The 19,911-nt window shown below is 38.3% G+C and overlaps 1 long non-coding RNA gene across 1 annotated transcript in view; it reads left to right on the top strand.

Annotated features, from left to right (window-relative positions):
* Nucleotides 1-76: 76 nt before the first annotated feature.
* Nucleotides 77-19,911, top strand: part of LOC103592181 — a 65,153-nt gene continuing 45,318 nt past the window's right edge. The window contains exons 1-2 of the long non-coding RNA XR_550650.1: nucleotides 77-151; nucleotides 9,184-9,243. This is a non-coding gene — a long non-coding RNA (uncharacterized LOC103592181). The remainder of the gene's footprint in view (nucleotides 152-9,183; nucleotides 9,244-19,911) is intronic.

Genomic DNA, 19,911 nt, shown 5'->3' with positions numbered 1-19,911 from the left:
AAACCCCAAAAAATAGAAAAAAAAAAAAAAAAAAAAAAAACATGAGCAGTGATTATGGACCTTGAGCCAAGAGTCTTGAGATAGTATTGAGAGTGCTTCCTCCAGCTCACGGTGAAGCTTCGTGGCTCATCTCTAACTCGGAGAAGAAAAGGTTTGTCTAGTTATCAGATATTTATTCTCTCCAAATCCAATTTCCACCCACCCTCACCCCCAATTCTGTCTTTCTGTCTCTTTCTTTCTCTCCTGGATAGTCAGTGCTCAGAAATAAGAAGCTTTTTTTTTTTTTTTTAATTTTAAACAATAGTAAATCTAAAAAGAGAGAGAGAACAAATAGTCTTCTGTTAACAAGCTTTTCTCAGATCTACTACAATGAAATTGATTAATTAGGTATTGATGTTTTAATTACTAACATATTCTAGTCTTGCCAAGATAAGTCATAGCTAAATTGTACCCAACTTATCTTGGATGGTTGGACTCGAGTGTTCCCCTCTCTTCAATTACTTATAGACAGCTCTTCAGTTACTTCTCCAGATGATGTCTCATGCATTATTTATGCAACTTACTAGTTTAAGAGGCTAGCTTTGTCCAAAATCCTTATGGAAACCCCACTGACTTTTACAGTCAAGTTGGAAAAAAAATCTGTAAAGCTTCACTGTTCAGAATTGAAAAGAAAAATTAGGGCCGGCCCGGTGGCGCACTGGATAAGTGCGCCGCTTGGGAAGCGCGGCGGCGCTCCCGCCCGAGGGTTCGGATCCCACATACAGACCGGTTCCCGCTCACTGGCTGAGCGAGGTGCGGGGGCAATGCCGAGGGTTGCAATCCCGTTGCTGGTCCCCGGTCCGGTACGGGGGCAACACTGAGGGTTGCGATCCGTTGCCGGACACGGAAAAAGACAAAAAAAAAAAAAAAGAAAAAAGAAAAGAAAAATTAATGTCAATGTGGGATAGACTAGGGGATACTCTAAGGCGGGGATTGCCATACTTTATCCTGGAGTCCATGTGCAAAATGCAGGTTCTAAAGTGTCAGGTGTTGAGACTCCAGTTCAGTAGGAATTTCAAGTGTTCCCAGATGATTTTAATGTGAGTGCCCTGTGGAAACCCCTTCTTCTAAGTTTTCTTATTTGCATAGTTGGCTTGTTTTTTGGGGGAACAATTTCAGATTTTAAGAAGAAGAAAAAAAGCCTCTAAATAGAGGCTTAAGTTTATAGTGTAGAAGCACCTCATAATAAAAAGCTAAAGTATTGAGAGGGTCCTGCTGAGATCTTTCTAGAAGGGCTTGCCACACAGATATAAAAGCTACTCCGTAGCCATTCTCAATGACTAGCAGCAGTCAGCTCTATAAAATCTCTGAATGTTTAAGTAAATTCTAATAAAATTAAACTTGAAGTGGAGGGGGTCCTCAGCACCCTCCTTTGAGTATGTAAAATACATGCTTGGATCTCACTCTTCTTTGCTCTAGCTCAGGATAAGTACTCCCTAAATAATTTGTGGATGAATAAGCAAGTTAACTGCACAGTATTAGGAAGTTCTGTTTTCTTTTCTGTATCCCCCACTAGATTTTAAGAAATCTTGAAGGTGCAGATTCTTGGATCCCACCCAATTAGTCTTACTGAATCAGAGTCTCTTGGGGTCAGTCCTAGAAATCAGCAATACTTAAAATTGTCCCATGTAGAACTTTCTTAAGCACACTCAATTTGGGGAACTACTAAACGTACCTCCTTCTGTCAAGACTCAGGGCGGTTCCTTGTTTGTACTGATCTGATATTGTGTATTATCATGACTGCAGTGTGGGGGGAAGTTCTATGCACAGAACAAGGATGTTCATGGAGGAATCTGAAAAAAAAGAATGAAGAGTTTCTCTGTGAAGGATCAGGCACTTGTTTCTGAACAATGAATGGACACAGTGCTGATTACAAAAGTGACATTTGAGGCAAGAAAAAAAAAGATGGTGTGGTGACAAACCCTCCAAATGATAGTTTTGCTTATTGAGGAGTCTGAGAAGCACTGAAAATACTGCACATGGCATAGAATACGAGAGAGAGCTTCCATGTTCTCAGTGTCATTTCCTCTACTGGGCACTTTGTCCTTGGCACCTTATCACACAGTAGGTGCACCATGACCATTTGATGAATTGTGGATTGAGAAGCTGTGTTTTCACTAAGGAGACTAGGCATCATTTAACACCCATCTGTAGTAATTATAGTCTTCCCAGGTAAGATATATGACGTGGGAAACCTGGTGTGTGCTCTTACTGCCACCAAAGAGCTGATCTCAAGAGAGTTTGTTCATGTTTCCATGGGTTTCTCCTCTCATTTAATGGGCAAGTTGTATTAGTTTCCTATGGCTGCTGTAACAAATGATCAAAAACTTAGTGGCTTAAAACACAAATTTATTACCTTACAGTTTTTTAAGTCAGAAGTCCAAAACGGGTCTCACTGGGCTAAAATCGTGTTGGCAGAACCACGTACCTTTCTGAAGGTTCAAGATGACAGCCCGTTTCCTTGACTTTCCAGCTTCTAGCAACTGCTCACACTCCTTGGCTCGTGGCACTTCCTTTCAAAGCCAGTGCCAACAGGTGGAGTTCTTCTCACATTCACATCCTTCTGACCCTACCTCACAGTCACATCTCCTCTGTCTCTCCTTCTGTGACCTTGTTTCACTTTTAAGGACTCTTGCGGTCATATCAAACTCCAGTGGATGATTCAGGGTAATTTCCTATCCTAAAATCAGCTGATTAGCAACATTTATTCCATCTGCAACCTTAATCCCCCTTTGCTACGTTCATGCTATTCAGGTTCTGGGAATTAATGTGTGGACATTTTGGGGGCCATTATTCTGTCTACCACACAAGTCTATGTTGATGTGATGATCAGGATATTTGTATCCCTGATTTTAGATTTACCTCCTTCCCAGGCATGGACTAGCCCACCTAATAAATAATATATAAATAAAAATAAAGAGACTAATATTTATATTCTGTTACTGAAATATAACTTCCATCTAACTGTCTTGTTTAAGAATATTCAGCATTGGAAAAAAAAGTAAAGAGTTTATAGCTGTTAGCTAATGATGAACTGCGAAGCGTTGTGCACCGTGTATGAATTATTCTAGAATCAGTCTATCTTAGTTTAATTTCATGCTACAGCAGCACTTGCCAGGTTAACTGGAGCAGTAGTTATTAATCTTGGCTGCATATAAAGACCACTTGAGAAGCTGTTAGCACTCTGGAAGATCAGACCATATTTAAGACCAATTAAAAAGCAATATTTAGTGGGTGGAACCTAGACATTAGTATTTGTTAAAGCTCCCAGATAATTCTAATGTGTAGCTGGGAATGAGAATCACTGTTCTATAGACAGAGGCCTAATTCAAAAATCTTTCTAGAATAAATGGGAGCTGGCTATATGTCCATAAACATCTAATAAAGCAGACGGAATCATTAGAATTAATGGCCCTTGGAAGGCTTAAATTAGCTTCCATCTTAGCTATTTCCACCTTGTTAACAAAGCCTACTTTCCTTTAGATATTTTTTGTTTTTCCATGTTTCAAAGCAAGTTCAAACAATTTCCTTACACTCTTCACAAGTATATTCTTCTCTTGAATTACTTAAATATTTTCTCTAATTATACCTTCTCTAAGGAATCTTCCAGAAAATCTGAGAGATGGCTATTTTTCCCATGCATGACAAACACTAAGTTAATCTTTCTCCTTGTTTCAATACCATGAGCATGTACATATTGATCTTATAAGAGCTTTCTGTTTTTCATCACAGTGTCCCTTCCTCAAGGTATGAGACTAAACTTGATTTTAAAGAAATCTTGGGGGTGCAGATTCTTGGATTCCACCCAAGACATACTGAATCAGTGTCTTGGGATCAGGCCTAGAAATCAGCAATACTTAAGAGTGTCCTGGGTAGAGCTTTCTTAAGCACATTCAATTTGGAGAACTACTAAACATAAACTTTCTTTCAATGTGCTGCCACTTTGTTATAATCTCTAGGAATTTGGGAGAAGTATCTCTTTCTCTGGGTTTGTGCTGATGCACTGTTTTCTTATTAGAAAATTGGCTAATCCTCTTGCTGTTTACTACGTTTTTAGGTATTAATTTATCAAGGCCTGTGATGGTTAATTTTTGTGTCAACTTGACTGGCCACAGGTGCCCAGATTAAACATTATTCATGAAGAGGTTTCTTGATAAGATTAGCATTTGAACTGGTGGACTCAGTAAAATAGTTTGCCCTCCTCAGTATGGTTGGGCATCATCCAATCCATTGACAGCCTGAATAGAAAAATTGGAAGAAGGAAAAAATGCATCCCCCTATTTTCCTGCCTCACCTCTTGAGCTGGGACATTTCATTTCATCATCTTCATTCATCCCAGCCCTCAGACTGGGATTTAAATCATTGGCTCTCCTGGTTCTCAGGCCTTCAATCTTGGAGCGAATTATAACATCACTGGATTTTCTTGTTCTGCAGCTTTCATATTACAGATCCTGGGACTTTTCAGTCTCCATAATTGTGAGCCAATTCCCCACAATAAATCAATCTCTCTCTCTCTCTCTTTTTCTCTTTTGTGTGTGCGTGCATGTGTGTGTGTACCGATATGAATGGTATAAACATAGATATATCGATCTCCTACTGGTTCTGCTTCCCTGGAGAACCCTGACCAATATAAGCCCTAAAGTATGTTCCATCCAGAAGAAGACAGACTTGCATTGGGTGTTAGGAGATACATAGACCAAAATTGAACACTGATGAATGTTAAGACAGAGAAATAAAATTAGAAAACTTGGAAAATCATAGTAGACTATTAGGGGTTCGTCCCATGGAGCAACAGCCAAAAACAAAAGATAAAGTCAGTTAAGTTTATGTGGAGGAAATTAGTGGAGAGTTCAGGAGCAAAGTTAATATTACACCATAGCAAAGGAAATGAGGACAAGCTGGAGAAAATCTCTGTGACTTGTATAACTTATTGCATGTTCTGCAAAGCCATGTTCAAGATTAATTAAACTAGTAAAAAAAATTTTAAAGTCCAGAAACACATAGCTAAAGGCACTAAATGTATCTTATAAAAATAAAAATATAAACAAGTACTCTCTATCGACCAAATAAAAGAGCATGAATGCTATGGCTTTTATGACTTTTGGAATATTTTAATTATTCTATATATGTGTTTTAAATCATGTGACTATGGTTTGTGGTCTGGGGTTAAAAATAAATAAAGTTTGTAGCTGTAGTGGATTGAATTATGTCCCCCCAAAATTCACTGAAGCTTGAATTGTGTCCCCCAAGTTTTATGTATTAGAAACTTGGTCCCCATAGTGACTGTTAAGAGGGGCGGGGAATCCTATTATGGTAACTGAAAGGTGGAGCCTTGAAGAGGTGACTGGATTGTAGGGCTGTGTGGTAGTGAATGGATTAAAAATGGTGGTCAGGGGCTTGGTTCTGAGGGTTTTAAAAGAAGAGGAGAATCTGTCTGTCTGTCTCTCTCTCTCTCTGCTCTCTCTGCTTCCACCATCTTGCACTGTGAGACCCCTGGGTCACTGTCACCACCATCAGATGGACTTTGTACTTCCCAGCCTCAGAAACTGTAAGCAATAAATTTCATTTTTCTTTATAAATCACCCAGTTCCAGGTATTTTGTTATAAGAAACAAAAACAGACTAATACAGTAGCCAACTTTAAAATGAAGTGAAGTACATGCTAAACAGAAAACTGAGGTTACAAAAAAGATGTAAAGTATAATCATGGAAACTATGATTGAGAAATGTGGAAAACTTATATTAGAAAGAAAAAAATTGTTAGCGAGTGAAAATAAAGAACTTCTCTTTCAAGTACCTGAGACTGACATACATTTTCATTGACTCTTCAGATGGTCTTTTACACTTTTTTTAAAGTTAAAAAAAAAAAAAGCAGAATGTAAGCAATGCGATTCCAAAGTTCATGTATGATACAAATAAGTTCCAAAGAAGAAAAATATAACAACTCTATAGACAGCCACTGCTTTGAAAGTCTTAGAAGCTTGTGAGGATCACAGGAAATTTAAAAACCCCTAATAATTAATGCGTGAATTTTGCACAGTACAGGAAATCTTCTCAACTCTAAAAGGCTGAAGCTTTTCTCCACTCTGAAATGTAAATTTGTTGTTCAGGGACCCTCAGCTGAGCATGACTGTTGAAACAAATAATAAATTATTAATGGAAGCTAACTGCATATTTGTTAGAAAGAGATAATAAATTATCGATGAAAGCTAAATATCTTTAGCTTTCAGAAAGGGAGGAAAGACTAACTGATGGGAACTATCAGTTAGCTGCATGAATGGAAGTTATCATTTTAGAAAAGCTTATTGCTCAGGTGATTTTGAAATAATCCTGAGTCCAAATGCATCTTTGAAGAGTCTGTCCTACAAATCTGGGCAAAATAGAAAAGCAGAATGAAAATGAAGCAAGTTCAGACAATCCATGTCAAAAACTAAGAACACATCTCTAGGATTGAAAAACAAACCCACTTTGGAGATGAATTTAAAACATGGGCCAAAGTTTTTACAAGTTTACATGTTTCCTTCCCTGGTATATATTAAGGAGAAATTAGTTATGTATATAAGGTGTTCAAAAATCAATATCAGAAATGCTCAGAATATGCCAGAAAGATACACAGGACTAGCAACAGTGACTTCCCTGAAGAGAGGAGCTACCTTGCTGCTGCTGGTGAAGCAGATGGAAGGCATGTTCTCTCTGTTTGAAATTCCTTCCTGGGACCATGCTTTCTTCAAGCTGCCTAGCCACACAAGCTGGGTCCCCATCAATCTCTATCTTTCCTTAATTCTGAGAACAGTTTTAGTCTGAGGAATACTGTATCCATTATATATTGTCATATGACAAATTACCACCAAACTTAGAGCTTAAAACAATAAACATTTGTTACCTCATGCAGTTTCTGAGGGCTGCTGTTTCTGGCTCAGAGTAATACAAGGGATTGTGGTTAAGATGTTGACTCGGGCTGAGGCCTTCTGAAGGCTCGACTGGTCTGAAGATTCTTTTCCAAGTTCACCCATGTGGCTATTGGCTGTAGTCCCCTGCCAGCTGTTAGCCAGAGACTTCAGTTTTTCACCTGTAAACCTCTCTATAGGGCAGCTCACAGCATGGCATCTGACATGTCTTCTAAGGGAGTTATCTGGGAGAAAAGGACAGTGAGAGACCAAGATGGAAGCCACATTGTCTTTTCTAACCTAACCTCAGAAGAGATGTACAATCACCCCTGTCACATGCTATTGGTCACATAGACCAGCTCTGGTACAATATAAAGGGGACAACACTGTGAATAACAGGATGTAAGATGGTGGGGGGCCATCTTGGAAGGTGCCTTCCACACATGTCATTTGACACTTGGCACTCTTTGCCAGTCTTCTCCCATATGGATAGCTAGTTCCTTGAGAACAGGGACTAAATTGTATGATCCTTTTATTTTTCTTCCACTGTCTTGGCTTTCTCCATATCTATATGGTCTTGATTAGGGGGAAAAGCAAAGCCTCTGATCCCGTGTGTATTAGACTGAAATAGAACACAATAATGGGACACAAAAGGGTGATTAAAAGAGTAATACAGATTTTAAAAAATGTTTCAAGGATATTGTAATGGATAGTTTGACAAAGTAATATTTTTCCTTTTTTTGGTTGTTTATTTAGATGTCTTTTCTCATATCTTGAAAAAGTCTTCCTTTACAGCCTCCTGTATCTGGATGATTTTCAAGAGCCGTCTTTAGATATCTTGAAAAATTATTATTGTCTACTAAAGATCCGGGTGAAGGGCTTCTGGGAAACTGCTGTCCTAGAAACTGAAACTTTCTCTTGAAAGGGCGGTATAATCAGAGCTTCTTTGGTTATAACAAAACCCTCATGGAACACCACTATTGCACTGTTTGCAATTATTTTAAAAGACATAAAAGTAAGTTTGACATAGAATAACACTTGTATGTAAATGCACAACTGTCAAAATATTGATGAAATTTTTTTCAGCTAGTTGAGTGTCTTGGATTTTTCAGTGCGCTGTGACATTTGACTTCATTGCCCTTTCCAACTCCTTTTTTGTACCATTATGAGACTTATTTTGAGTATAAGTCCAGTTTTCCTAAACCTACAGAATGGGATTAGAGCAAGGAGCAGTCATACTGTAGAATGCATTGAAAAACATTTTTGTAATACTGTAACGACAGCAAAGGTAAAAAATTCTGTATAAAAGAAGTGGGGGAAGAATATTCATTCAAACAAAATAAGTTGTTTTAGATAATAAGTTTACAGTAAACAAAAAATGACTGACTATACAGCCCACACCTTAAATCAACCGAAACCAAAACCAACAAGACACTGATGGAAATAATGAAACATCAAATTCTGTTTTTTCATCCTTAAGAATCTGTTATTGAAGCAGCATATCTGCTCATCATTAAAATGGCCTCATTTTCTTAAAGCACTTTTATCTTTTTCAAAGCATTTTAAAATTAATTGTCATTTTATCCACTCAACAATCCAGGAAATTGATGCTTAGAGCTAATTGATCTGTCCTTGGTTCTCATGACCCAGAAGCCTTTCAATCTACCTTTTTTGTTTCGGTCATAGGCCTTGTCAATTTGTATGACTCAAGAGCCGCTCTTCTCTAATCTTCCTATCCCCGTGAATTAAAAACCTTTCCCATTTGATTCTTATTCATTTTTCACCTCTGAATAATTTGAAATCCTCACTATCGTTGGGTTTTTTTTTTTTTCTGTAATTTTTCCTTCTCAGATCACTTTGAACTTGAAATGAACTGAGGCCAACCCTTTGTGCTATTGGTGAACAAATAAAAGATCTTCCAGAGAAATTAAGTAAATTAAATAAATTGCCCAGGGTCATGGATCCAGGGTCCAAAGTGTTGCATCTATTATGTGGCTTCTTATTGATAAAATAATGATCCAATCTAAGTTTACATTTACCCAAAAAACCTTTATTCATTCTCTCAGAGCCTCCAAGCTCTCCATTAGAAGACTATGGTAAAACTAAGGACAATTACCCTATCAAGAAACAATACTACTATTTAACAATGATTGAATGAATGATCATTCTGTACCAGACAGTACATGACATGCATTGTGTAATTTTACTCTTACACAAAAACATTGTGAGATGAGAAGTTTTATTATCTCATTTTTCAGATGAAGAAACTGAGGCACAGAAGAACTGTCTCCTGGCCAAACTCATGCAGCTGCTAAGAGGTATATGTGGGATCAGAAACTTCCACCCATGTGTCTTCCTCCAGTATGCCACATTATAAGAACCAAGCATGAGCTAGCATTTGCTTTCTGCCAAAAAGATTAAATAAACCCAAAGTGGATTGTTTGGGGGCACATACAAGTATACATCTCCAGTGTGGGGTGAGAGGTAGGGAGGATGTTTATAGTATAGCACAGGTGTTTATCTTGATTGAGTGATAGAGACTGTGGAGGAAAAATAATTCATGGGGCAGAGGGAGCATGTTTTCTCTCACACACAAAAAAAGAGAGGAATCAGGATGAAGAGAAAGTGGCAGCTGTATCTGAGATAAGAGAGCAGCCTGCCTATCAGAGTTATTACTGAAAGCACCTACTAAGGCTGGGCTCTGGCCTAAGGAGTGAGCATCCCCTACCTCCACCCTAAACACCATCTTGTTTTTCTTTTGAATGCCCATGAATTTTAAAAGATATGCGCATACAATAAGAATGGGAAGGTTTTTTTGAGATTTTATTTATATGTACAATTTGCAATGTAACCAACATACCATCACTTCAATATAAATATAAATATACCTGCATGTATTTTCTATTCTACATAAATTACCCATTTCCTATAATCTCATGCCGACTTGAATGTAAGCTCATGAGGTAGCTAATGACTTTATCTGTGTGAGTGCAGTTGACTAACCACTGTATTTGCAACTCCTCGAAAAGTGTCAGGCACATAAGTGCTCAATAATTTTTTTTTAAGGATGACTGAATAATTGGGTTCTACCAAGGGAGCTGACTTTGACTGTGACTACCCTGAACAGCAAGCATTTCTGGCAATGCTGAGAGATGGCTGGGCTGCCACACACAAACCAGTGATTAGGGCAACATTAGGCCAGGCCAGAAGACGTTACCAGTCTTTTGTCTCAGTTGACTCTATAAGAACAGCATTATTTTACTCATTGGATGGATAGAGAAATTAAGGCACAGAAGGTCTGAGTGATTTGCCTAAAGTCATAGAACTGGTAAATTGCAGAACCTACGTGAAAAACAGGACTTCTACTTCCCACTCTTTCCACAACATACTGTCGTATTCAATGAAATAATGGAATATTGACCACAACCAAAAGAAGCATAAACAAGGAATTCATGGATCTTTATAGTCATGTTGTCAAGGGATCAGAACCAAAAGAAAAAAGCACTATAGTGCATCTGTTATTTGGAATTAAGCACAAAGAGGAGGAAAGAAAACAAGATTAAACAAAAGAATACATTTGCTAATTAAATCCTGGCAATGAATGATGGGTGATTAAAAAAAAAAAAAACCTGGCAAAATATGGAGAGAACTCTCAAGAGTTCTCATAAAAACATAAAACTAACATGCTAATGAAAAAGTCATGAGCACTAAGCCAATCCCTCAGCATTAGGTCTTCTCATAAATAATGAAAATCTCTCAAGTGTGAAAATATCAGCCAAAGTGTGTGTGGAGTCGGGAAAAAGGAAGAGATAAAACAAACAGACTCTTCAGGGGAGATAAACAGGAGAAGATTTAAGTAACAGCTTTTAAAAACACATATCCCAGAGAATCCTTCTGTTTTCCCACGACGTAGCCCCTTCACCCCCTGATTTTAAATAAGTTCTTATCAGTGAGCACTTTGGGAAATAAGTTGTGTCTGTAACTTCCTGAGAGAGGTGAAGCCATGCCTTTGACACCTGACTTCCACTGAGACCCCAACAATGGGAAGGTACGGGATGCTCACCTTTTATTCTCCTGCAGCTCACCAAGCTGGATGAGGAATAAATGTTTTCAATTCATATTCATGAAGAGAATTTCCAGGGAAACCATCCATGGCGTTGCAATGTATTAATTATTCTGTTACATTTGCCACACTCCCTCTACTTTTGCACTTATTCACTTGTTAACTCAACAAGTATTTGTTGAGTGCCTACTCTGTAGCAGGAACTAATGAACACAGAAGACAAACCCATGTTCTCATTAAGTGGGTGGAGACAGGCAAAATCTATAGAGCATATTATCGTAATAATATAAGCCACCTTTTTATATGTATTTCATCTTTACCATTTCAGGACCGTCATCTCTGTCGGGCTCACTTTGATACCTCCCAAACACTGACCTGCTCTCCATCCCTCCTATCACCACCGTCAGCAGGTGTCCTCTTCACTCCCACATGTGGCCCCGTCTTTGAAATCTAGCAGGAAGTTTGTTGCATATGCCACTCAGTATGGATTCCCAGGGCTATACTGGTCTGAAATGTACCTGGTGATGAACCTGAGCCACAACACTACTCTGGCAATGGTCTCCACTTGCTTAAGGAGAATCCACACTCTTGATTTAGTGATGTCTTCATTGTGTGCAATTCTAAATTCGATATAGGATCAAGTACTGGGCATCTTTTTTTTCATGGGGAAAAATTTCAAAAGAAAAGGCTAAGAGTTTGGACATGATTGCATTTAGGAAGTAGGATCCCAGGTGGGGATAAAGGGTGGCTCACCATTTCTCTTGTTATGAGAATTAAAAATACTTAATTTATTTTTCTTATTTTAAAAACAAAATCTATTTAAAAATGTATAGTAATAAAGATTTGCATCATATATTGAATAACTGTGTATCTCCCACCTAAGAAAAAATTTTATTAATCCATTTCCCTTATATAATTATAAAAAATTTATTTATCCTTTTTAGAAAATCGATGGATATTTATATTATTTATAACTTTTTTGCTGTTACAAACAATGTTGCAATGAAGATTCTAGTTCATTTTCCTTTTAGCAGATGTGAAAATTTCTCTAGGGTTTGTGCCTAAGAATGGAAATCCTGGCTCATGTGCATTTCCAACTTTACCACACATGGCCAGCTGCTCTCCAAGGGGATTTACCAATTTACATTCCCTTCAAGCGGTGTATGAGAGTACCCATTGTTCCAATACTTACCGACATTTGGTTCTATTGTTTAAAAACAATTTTTTGTCTATCTACAGGATGTGAAACACTAGTTTATTGTAATTTAAATCTGCATTTTCATGACCATTAATAAGTTCAAGAAACTTTTTTATACTCTATTGTCTTTCTATTTATATTACTTATCTTGACCCTAAATAATGCAAAAGTTACTACAAAAAAAATCCAAAATATTTGGTCTTTTTAGTACGTATGATTCTGCTATATTGGTGTGGAAGCTTATCACTTACACTTACAGAAGCATATCTTTGAATGAGTTACTTAGCAACTCTGAGCCTCAGTTTCCTAATAGATAAAATGAAACTACTAATAATAACTCTTACAATGATCGAACAGAGTAAATGTGATAAAGAATTTGAAGTGCTTAGTACAGTGCCTGTAATATCATAGTGTTTAATAGCCTGCTCATCTTTATACAGTCTTCCTCTCTCCCTAGATTAGAAGCTCTATAAGAGCAGTGACCTTGTCAGTCTTAGTCACCATTGCCTTCCCACCAGGTGGCGCAATGCCTGGCACATGGTAGGTAGTCAACAATTATGTGTTGAATGAGTGAATGGCAATCATTATTGTCAGTGTATTTTCTAGAATTTTTCTATACATATACAAACACATATGAACATATGTTTTGTGTTTGTGTATGTGAGTGTTTACAAAAATGTGATCGTACTCTAGACTTGCTTGTGCTACTTACTTCATGTATTATGGACAACTTTCCATCTCTGATAGCTTTGTATTCCAGTATATGACCATTTCAGGATCCTTTCAACCAGAGGATGAAGTTACATTATTCTACGTATGTGAACAATGCTTTTGTAATCATCCTCTTACTCTCGTCATTACATTTACTTATAGATCCTCAGTTTCACTTACCTTCATTAATACTAGAATGCAATCCCTTTTATGAGCACAATCTCTTATTTCCAAATATTTGTTAAACATTTCTGACTCGATGTCTCACTGTTATCTCAAAATTCAATCTATTCAACTTGGAAATGAACTTGACCTATGCATAGCTTTTTATCACAATCTCCCTATGTTTGTTACTGATATTGATACTTAAAACTTCTGGAGTAGCTGGTCCTGAGCACAGCTGTTTGGGCACATTCCAGGATGGAGAATTATGTGAGCCCTCAGAGTCCATAAGTCTGCATTGATTCAGCTTCTCTAATTATTTCCAGGCTTATCACCCACAAATCCTGTACATTTACTCCCAATTTATAGCAAACTGATCATAATTTGAAAATATTTTACGCATTTTTGCTTTTTGCTTGTTATATGACCAAGCCACTATCTTAGCCAACTGTCTCTACCAGTGTAATCCTACCTACTAAATGCCACTTCTTCCTTGAGCCTTTCCAAAATAAATTAACATGAGTGACTCCCTGAGTGATTTAGCCTCTAATGATCTAGTCAATCCCATTTCCTGAAATGTGGGACCAACTCTTAAGGAACATTTTCTCAAATCTCTCGTAGATTTTGTAGATACTTAGGGCTTCACAGTTTTAAAAAGAAATAATGCATTCAGGAAGCATTTTCTTTCCTAATTTAGAAAAAAGACACCAAAACAAATTTCCAACAATATTCCATTTGAACCCTTGCTCCTGCACAGCCTTCAAACATGATTACATCTGTCCTACTAAAAGATACAGTTCTCTCAAATTTGTGGTCCAGTCTAGCCATCGCCTTCCCTTCTTATTTATAGGCAGCTCCTTTAATAGACTACAATTGTTGTCTGCATTTTTTTATCTTCCATTTATTTTTCAATGTACTTATATGACATTTGCACAACTGACACTCCACTAAAAGCTGTGCATATTCTCAATGACTTATTTGCCAATACAAAAAGACATCTATTTTGATGCTGAAAAGGCTTTTGACAAAATTCAATATCCCTTCATGATAAAGACTCTCAACAAATTAGGTATAGAAGGAAGATATCTCAACACAATAAAAGCCATTTATGACAAGCCTACTGCCAGTATCATTCTGAATGGGGAAAAACTGAGGGCCTTTCCTTTAAGAACAGGAACAAGACAAGGATGCCCACTCTCCTCACTTTTATTTAACATAGTACTGGAAGTACTACCCAGAGCAATCAGGCAAGAGAAAGAAATGAAGGGAATCCAGACTGGAAAAGATGAAGTCAAACTTTCTCTATTTGTAGATGACATGATACTATATATAGAAAAACCTAAAGACTCTATCAAAAACTCCTAGAACTGGTTAATAACTTCAGTAACATTGCAGGATACAAAATAAATGCCCCCCAAACAGTTGCATTTCCATACTCAAATAATGAACTAACAGAAAGAGAAATAAAGAAAGTAAGCCCATTTACAATTGTCATGAAAAAAATAAAAATACCTAGGGATCAATTTAACCAAGGAGGTGAAAGACTGCTACAATGAGAATAACAACCCACTTCTTTTTTTAAAAAAATTTTTATTGAATCAAAATTGATTATACATATTTTGGGGTTCAACATTGACATATGTTGATCAAATCAATATTACTAGCATATATATTGTTACAAATCATAATTATTCTTGAAGCCTCTTGTCCAATCTCTCCCCATTCCCCTCTCCCTCCCTCCTACCCTCTCTAATAACCCTAGATTTCTTCTCTCCTTCTGAAAGAATAGTGGTTACTCCACTGATTTGTCACCTAGATGATCTGTCTAATGCTGAGAGATGTGATTAGGTCCCACAATATTATCATAGAGCAGATGCTTCTTCTGTCACTCTGAAATGGGTTTTGTGGAGAGAGACATCCTCTTCTTTTCTTTATCTCTGCTGGTGACTCTCCTTGTGTCAATGCACTCCAGTGTCTGGTGGACCATCTGCGTGGTGGTTGTGGTGTCTAGCTGTTTTTGTGGCAGCCATGGTTATTGTGGTGGCTGTGGTGGGCCACCCACATGGAGGTGATGTTTTTGGCATGCTCCTTTGTGCTGGTGGTGTGCCTGGTTGTGGGGAGTGTCCAGTCCACAGATCCATGCCTCGGGTCCCTGGGTGGGTTTGAAGGTGCTGGCATCTTGTGCCTGGTTGTGGGAGAAGGGTCTGGTCTGTGGCTCCATTCCTCATGTCTCTTGGTGGGCCCGAAGGCCTTGGTGGTGTGCCTGGGCCAGAACTAATTTTTTGTCCTTTGCTTACTTCTAAAATGGGGGAACTTCCTGTGGGAACCAGTACTTGAGCTGTGTGATTGAGCTAAATTCCTGCTTTGCTGCTGTTTCCCTAGGGAGAGCTTTATGTGCAGCTCAGGGTTTAATGGTTGACCTTATAGGTATTTCCAGCTCTCCAGAGACCTGGGTTGTGCAGAAACTCTGATCTGGGCCTGAGTTTTTTCATCAAACTGCACCTAAGCAATTCTGCATCCTGACTAGTCTCTGAGTGGTCCTGTGCTGATTGGGGGGACAGATCAGCTGTCCTTGCTGTGTCCCAGTGCTCTCCTGGTGGGCCTGTCTCTCCCACCTCCTGTGCTCCAAACACTTCTCATGGGGCAGGTCCTGCACTGATCCCTTGCAATGACTCACTGACCTCTGAATGGCTCCCCTTTATCAGCTGTTCTGGCCTCTCACTCCTGTGTGGGTCCATGGGAAAACTATTAGTGGTCTTGCTGTCCTGGGGGCCACCAAGGTCCTTTTCTCCCCTGCCACCTCCAAGTAACTCCATCTGAAGGGCACAGCTGCGGCTTCTGCCAGCTCCCCCTCCATGTGCTCAGCAGCTGTAGCCTTAAAGTGGCCATGGCCAGAAATGCTCAGAGCAGTTTTTTCTTTCTCTCATCGTGGTTTCTCCCACCTTCATGAACTCTGTAGGTCTCTCCTCTTCCCCTGAGCTCCAGTGGCCCCAGCTTGGCTGATGTTACATTTTTATAGTCGTACATTGGTTGATTTGTGGGAGAGAGTGACACTGTGGATTGTCTATTCTGCCATCTTGACCAGAACTCCTCAACAACCCACTTCTGAAAGAAATTGGAGAAGACACAAAAAGATGGAAAGATATTCAATGCTCTTGGATTGGAAGAATTAACATTGTGAAAATGTCTATACCACCCAAAGCGATCTACAGATTCAATGCAATCCCCATCAAAATATCAATGACATTCTTCATAGAAATGGAAAAAAGAATCTTACCTTTCATATGGAAGAACAAAAGACCCAGAATAGCCAAAGCAATCCTGAGCAAAAAAAAAAAAAAATAGAGCCAGAGGCATAACTCTACCTGACTTCAAATTATACTACAAAGCTATTGTAACTAAAACAGCATGCTACTGGTATAAAAATAGACACGCAGACCAGTGGAGCAGAATTGAGAACCCAGAAGTCATCCCTCAGGCTTATAGCCATCTGATATTGGACAAAGACAACAAAAATCTATATTGGGGAAAAGATTGCATCTTCAACCAGTGGGGTTGGGAAAATTGGATATCCATATGCAGAAGAATGAAACCAAATATGCATCTTTCACCAAACACTAAACTCAACTCAAAATGGATTAAAGACTTAAGTATAAGACCTGAAACTGTAAAGTTAGAAAGGAAAATATATGTGAAACCCTTCAGCAACCAGGTCTGGGCACAGGTTTTATGGACATGAGCCCAAAAGCACAAGCAGCAAAAGAAAATATAAACAAATGGGACTATATCAAACTAAAAAGCTTCTGCACAGCAAAGGAAACAACAGAGTGAAATGACAGCCTACAGAGTGGGAGAACATTTTTGCTAACTAGGCATCAGACAAGGGACTAATATCCATAATATACAAGGAACTCAAGCAGTTACAAAGTAAAAAACCAAATGACCCTATTAAAAAATGGGCAAAGGAGTGGAATAGACATTTTTCAAAGGAAGACATACAAATGGCCAATAGGTACATGAAAAAATGCTCAACATCACTAGTCATCAGGGAAATACAAATTAAAACTACATTGAGATATCACCTCACCCCAGTTAGACTGGCTATAATCAAAAATACTGAATAACAAATGCTGGCAAGGGTGTGGAGAGAAAGGAACACTCCTACACTGTTGGTGGGACTGTAAATTAGTACAACCTCTATGGAAAACAGTACGGAGTTTTCTCAAACAACTACAGATAGATCTTCCATATGATCCAGCAATCCCACTTCTGGGTATGTACCCAGAGGACTGGAAATCATCATGTCGAAGAGATTCCTGCATTCCCATGTTCATTGCAGCTCTGTTTACAATAGCCAAGACATGGAACCAACCTAAATGTCCATCAGTGGATGATTGGATAAGGAAACTGTGGTATATTCACACCATGGAATACTATTCTCCCATAAAAAAGAATGAAATACTACCATTTGCAACAACATGGATGAACCTGGAGAAACTTATGTTGAGTGAAATAAGCAAAGCACAGAGGGATAAATACTGCATGTGCTCATTCATATGTGGGAGCTAAGAGAGAGAGAAGGAAGGAAAGAAAGACCACAGTAGTGCATTGGTCTTGCAGAAGGAGAGAACATTCTTTGGACTACAAAGTGGAGTGGAGGGTGGGTAAAGAGGGGGGAAAGGAGGTGGGGATAATTGGGTGGGGGACACAAGGTACAAAAGCAATTTGTGGTAATAGGTATGCTGCCAGTATGAATCTGGCCCTCACATCATGCCATGAGGGGTGACAATCAGCTTTGTATCTCATGAATATTCATAATAATTTTTTTTTAAAAGACATCTATTTTGACCTTATAATACTTGATACCTATTAGGTATTTTATACGATTAGCTTCCCTTTTGCCATAAGAGTGTTTTTCCTTGACTCGATCTACCTTAATTCTCCTCCTAATTTTCCTATCTTATTCTCTTCTGCTGGCTTGTCTCTCTCTGCACAGCTTTTTTGCTGGAGATGACAACTGAGTGGTTCAAACATATCGCCCAACTGATCCCGATCCTTACTGCTACCACTGATCCAGAGCCTACATGCAGAAATAGAATCCTTCTCAGTGTAGTGATCTGAGCAGCTACTACCAGTTGATGTAAGGTGTAGCAAATGTTCTTGCCAAGAATTTTGCCCTTTGCCAAACTTCTCTTCCACATCCTCATTCAAACACTTTTCATTATTCTGTTATGCTCCAGGAGGAGATCTTCCCTGAGATACACATCTAGGAGTCATCAACACATTTGCAGTCATGGAAAGGGATGAGATCATTGAGGGAAGGAAGAGTAGAGAGAAGACAAAATGCTATTGTTTTTGAGAATCCACTATAAACGCAAGACCAGATAAAGAACACATGTTATCTTTGAAATGCAGATTATGAAATTGGCACAAGAAAATTAATTCACTCAACCAACACTTTTTGAGCATTCAATAGATTATTTGCATAGTCTTAGGAACCAGGTTTACAAAGATGATAAAGCAATGATAGAAAATTCAGTCATGTGGACATCTGAAAAATCATATGTGCTGAATTGGTTGCTTATAGAGATGCTTTCTCAGCAATACCCAGGAAATGCCTCCTTCCCTCACCTCACACTCATTCTTATGATCAAAGTTAAGTTTACACATTGTGACCCTCACTTTCCTCATTACAATTCACTGGTTCAGAGATAAGCATTTGACCCAAGACAGGTAATGGGTTCCTTACTCAGTAATTGCTGACTGAACAAATTTTCGATCTGCCCCCACTTTTTGTCAGCGTGAAACAAAAAGAAAAACTGAACTCATTGGTGAGAATCTGCATAAGATGACCTCAAAGATTCTGTGAATACTTTATTTCAGCATTGTAAAAAGTATCAATATTTGACTTACCTAAATTTGTCTTTCAAAATCCCTCAATGTTTATTTGGCTGACTTTAATGTGTCTAGAACCCCCAATGGCTACTCTGTTGTTAGGCCCACAAGGTCACTTTTTAGATTCAGGACAACTCCGTGGGATTTGTTTTCCTTTCTGAAATCTTACCTCAGAGACACAGCCTGCTTTCCTACCTTCCTTAGCATTGACCTGAGCTATTCTATCTCTTGGGATTCTATTCTGAAATGTTGGGGACAGGCACACTTTGTAATTTCTCATTTTCTTTCTACCTTGAAGAAAAGTACCACATGACCAGGCAGAAATAAGCTCATTAGAGCAACATTTTGAAGGATTATTGGTTGTTATGTTTTGCTCTTTATACCAGCACCAGAAGCAGGTCAAATAATCTATAACAATACCTGGAGGGGTTCTTCAACTCGAGATATTTGAAGAAAACAAAAAGAGAACTCTGTATTTTCTACCTTTGTGGTTAGCATACGCTGAGTGATTATATTCAGCACAGAATCACTGATCTTCTTCTGGGTCCTCACTAATTTCCCACCTGTCTGCACCAGCATATGATCCTTACTTGGGGCTTTGTAATGACTTGCAAAAAGTTCTTAGGCTTATAAAGTTATTGAAAAGTATATTCTCCTTTGTATGAAAACAGTACAGCTTGTTCATCCTAAGCCCTTTAGGCAGGAGCTAGAAGCTGAGCTATTTCCAATGAGAGCATCATTAGACATTCCCTCGCAGTAGAAACTCTCATCTGTAAGGATCAGAATTTTTTTTGAAGCTACTGTAGAATAGGCTGTACCAGTGCCTAGATCTTTTGTCTTTTACAAGTTTTCTCACTAATTACTGTGAAGAAATAGCTAAAGAAATCAAAGTCTCAAATATTAAGAAGTTACAAAACTTCATTCATTTTACAAAGTTCTTACAGCTGTGGTTTATTA

Source organism: Galeopterus variegatus, unplaced genomic scaffold, assembly GCF_000696425.1.
Source record: "Galeopterus variegatus unplaced genomic scaffold, G_variegatus-3.0.2 Scaffold1104, whole genome shotgun sequence".
Lineage (NCBI taxonomy): Eukaryota > Metazoa > Chordata > Mammalia > Dermoptera > Cynocephalidae > Galeopterus > Galeopterus variegatus.
The sequence above is the reverse complement of the archived record's forward strand: the minus strand, read 5'-3'. Positions and strand labels throughout refer to the sequence as shown.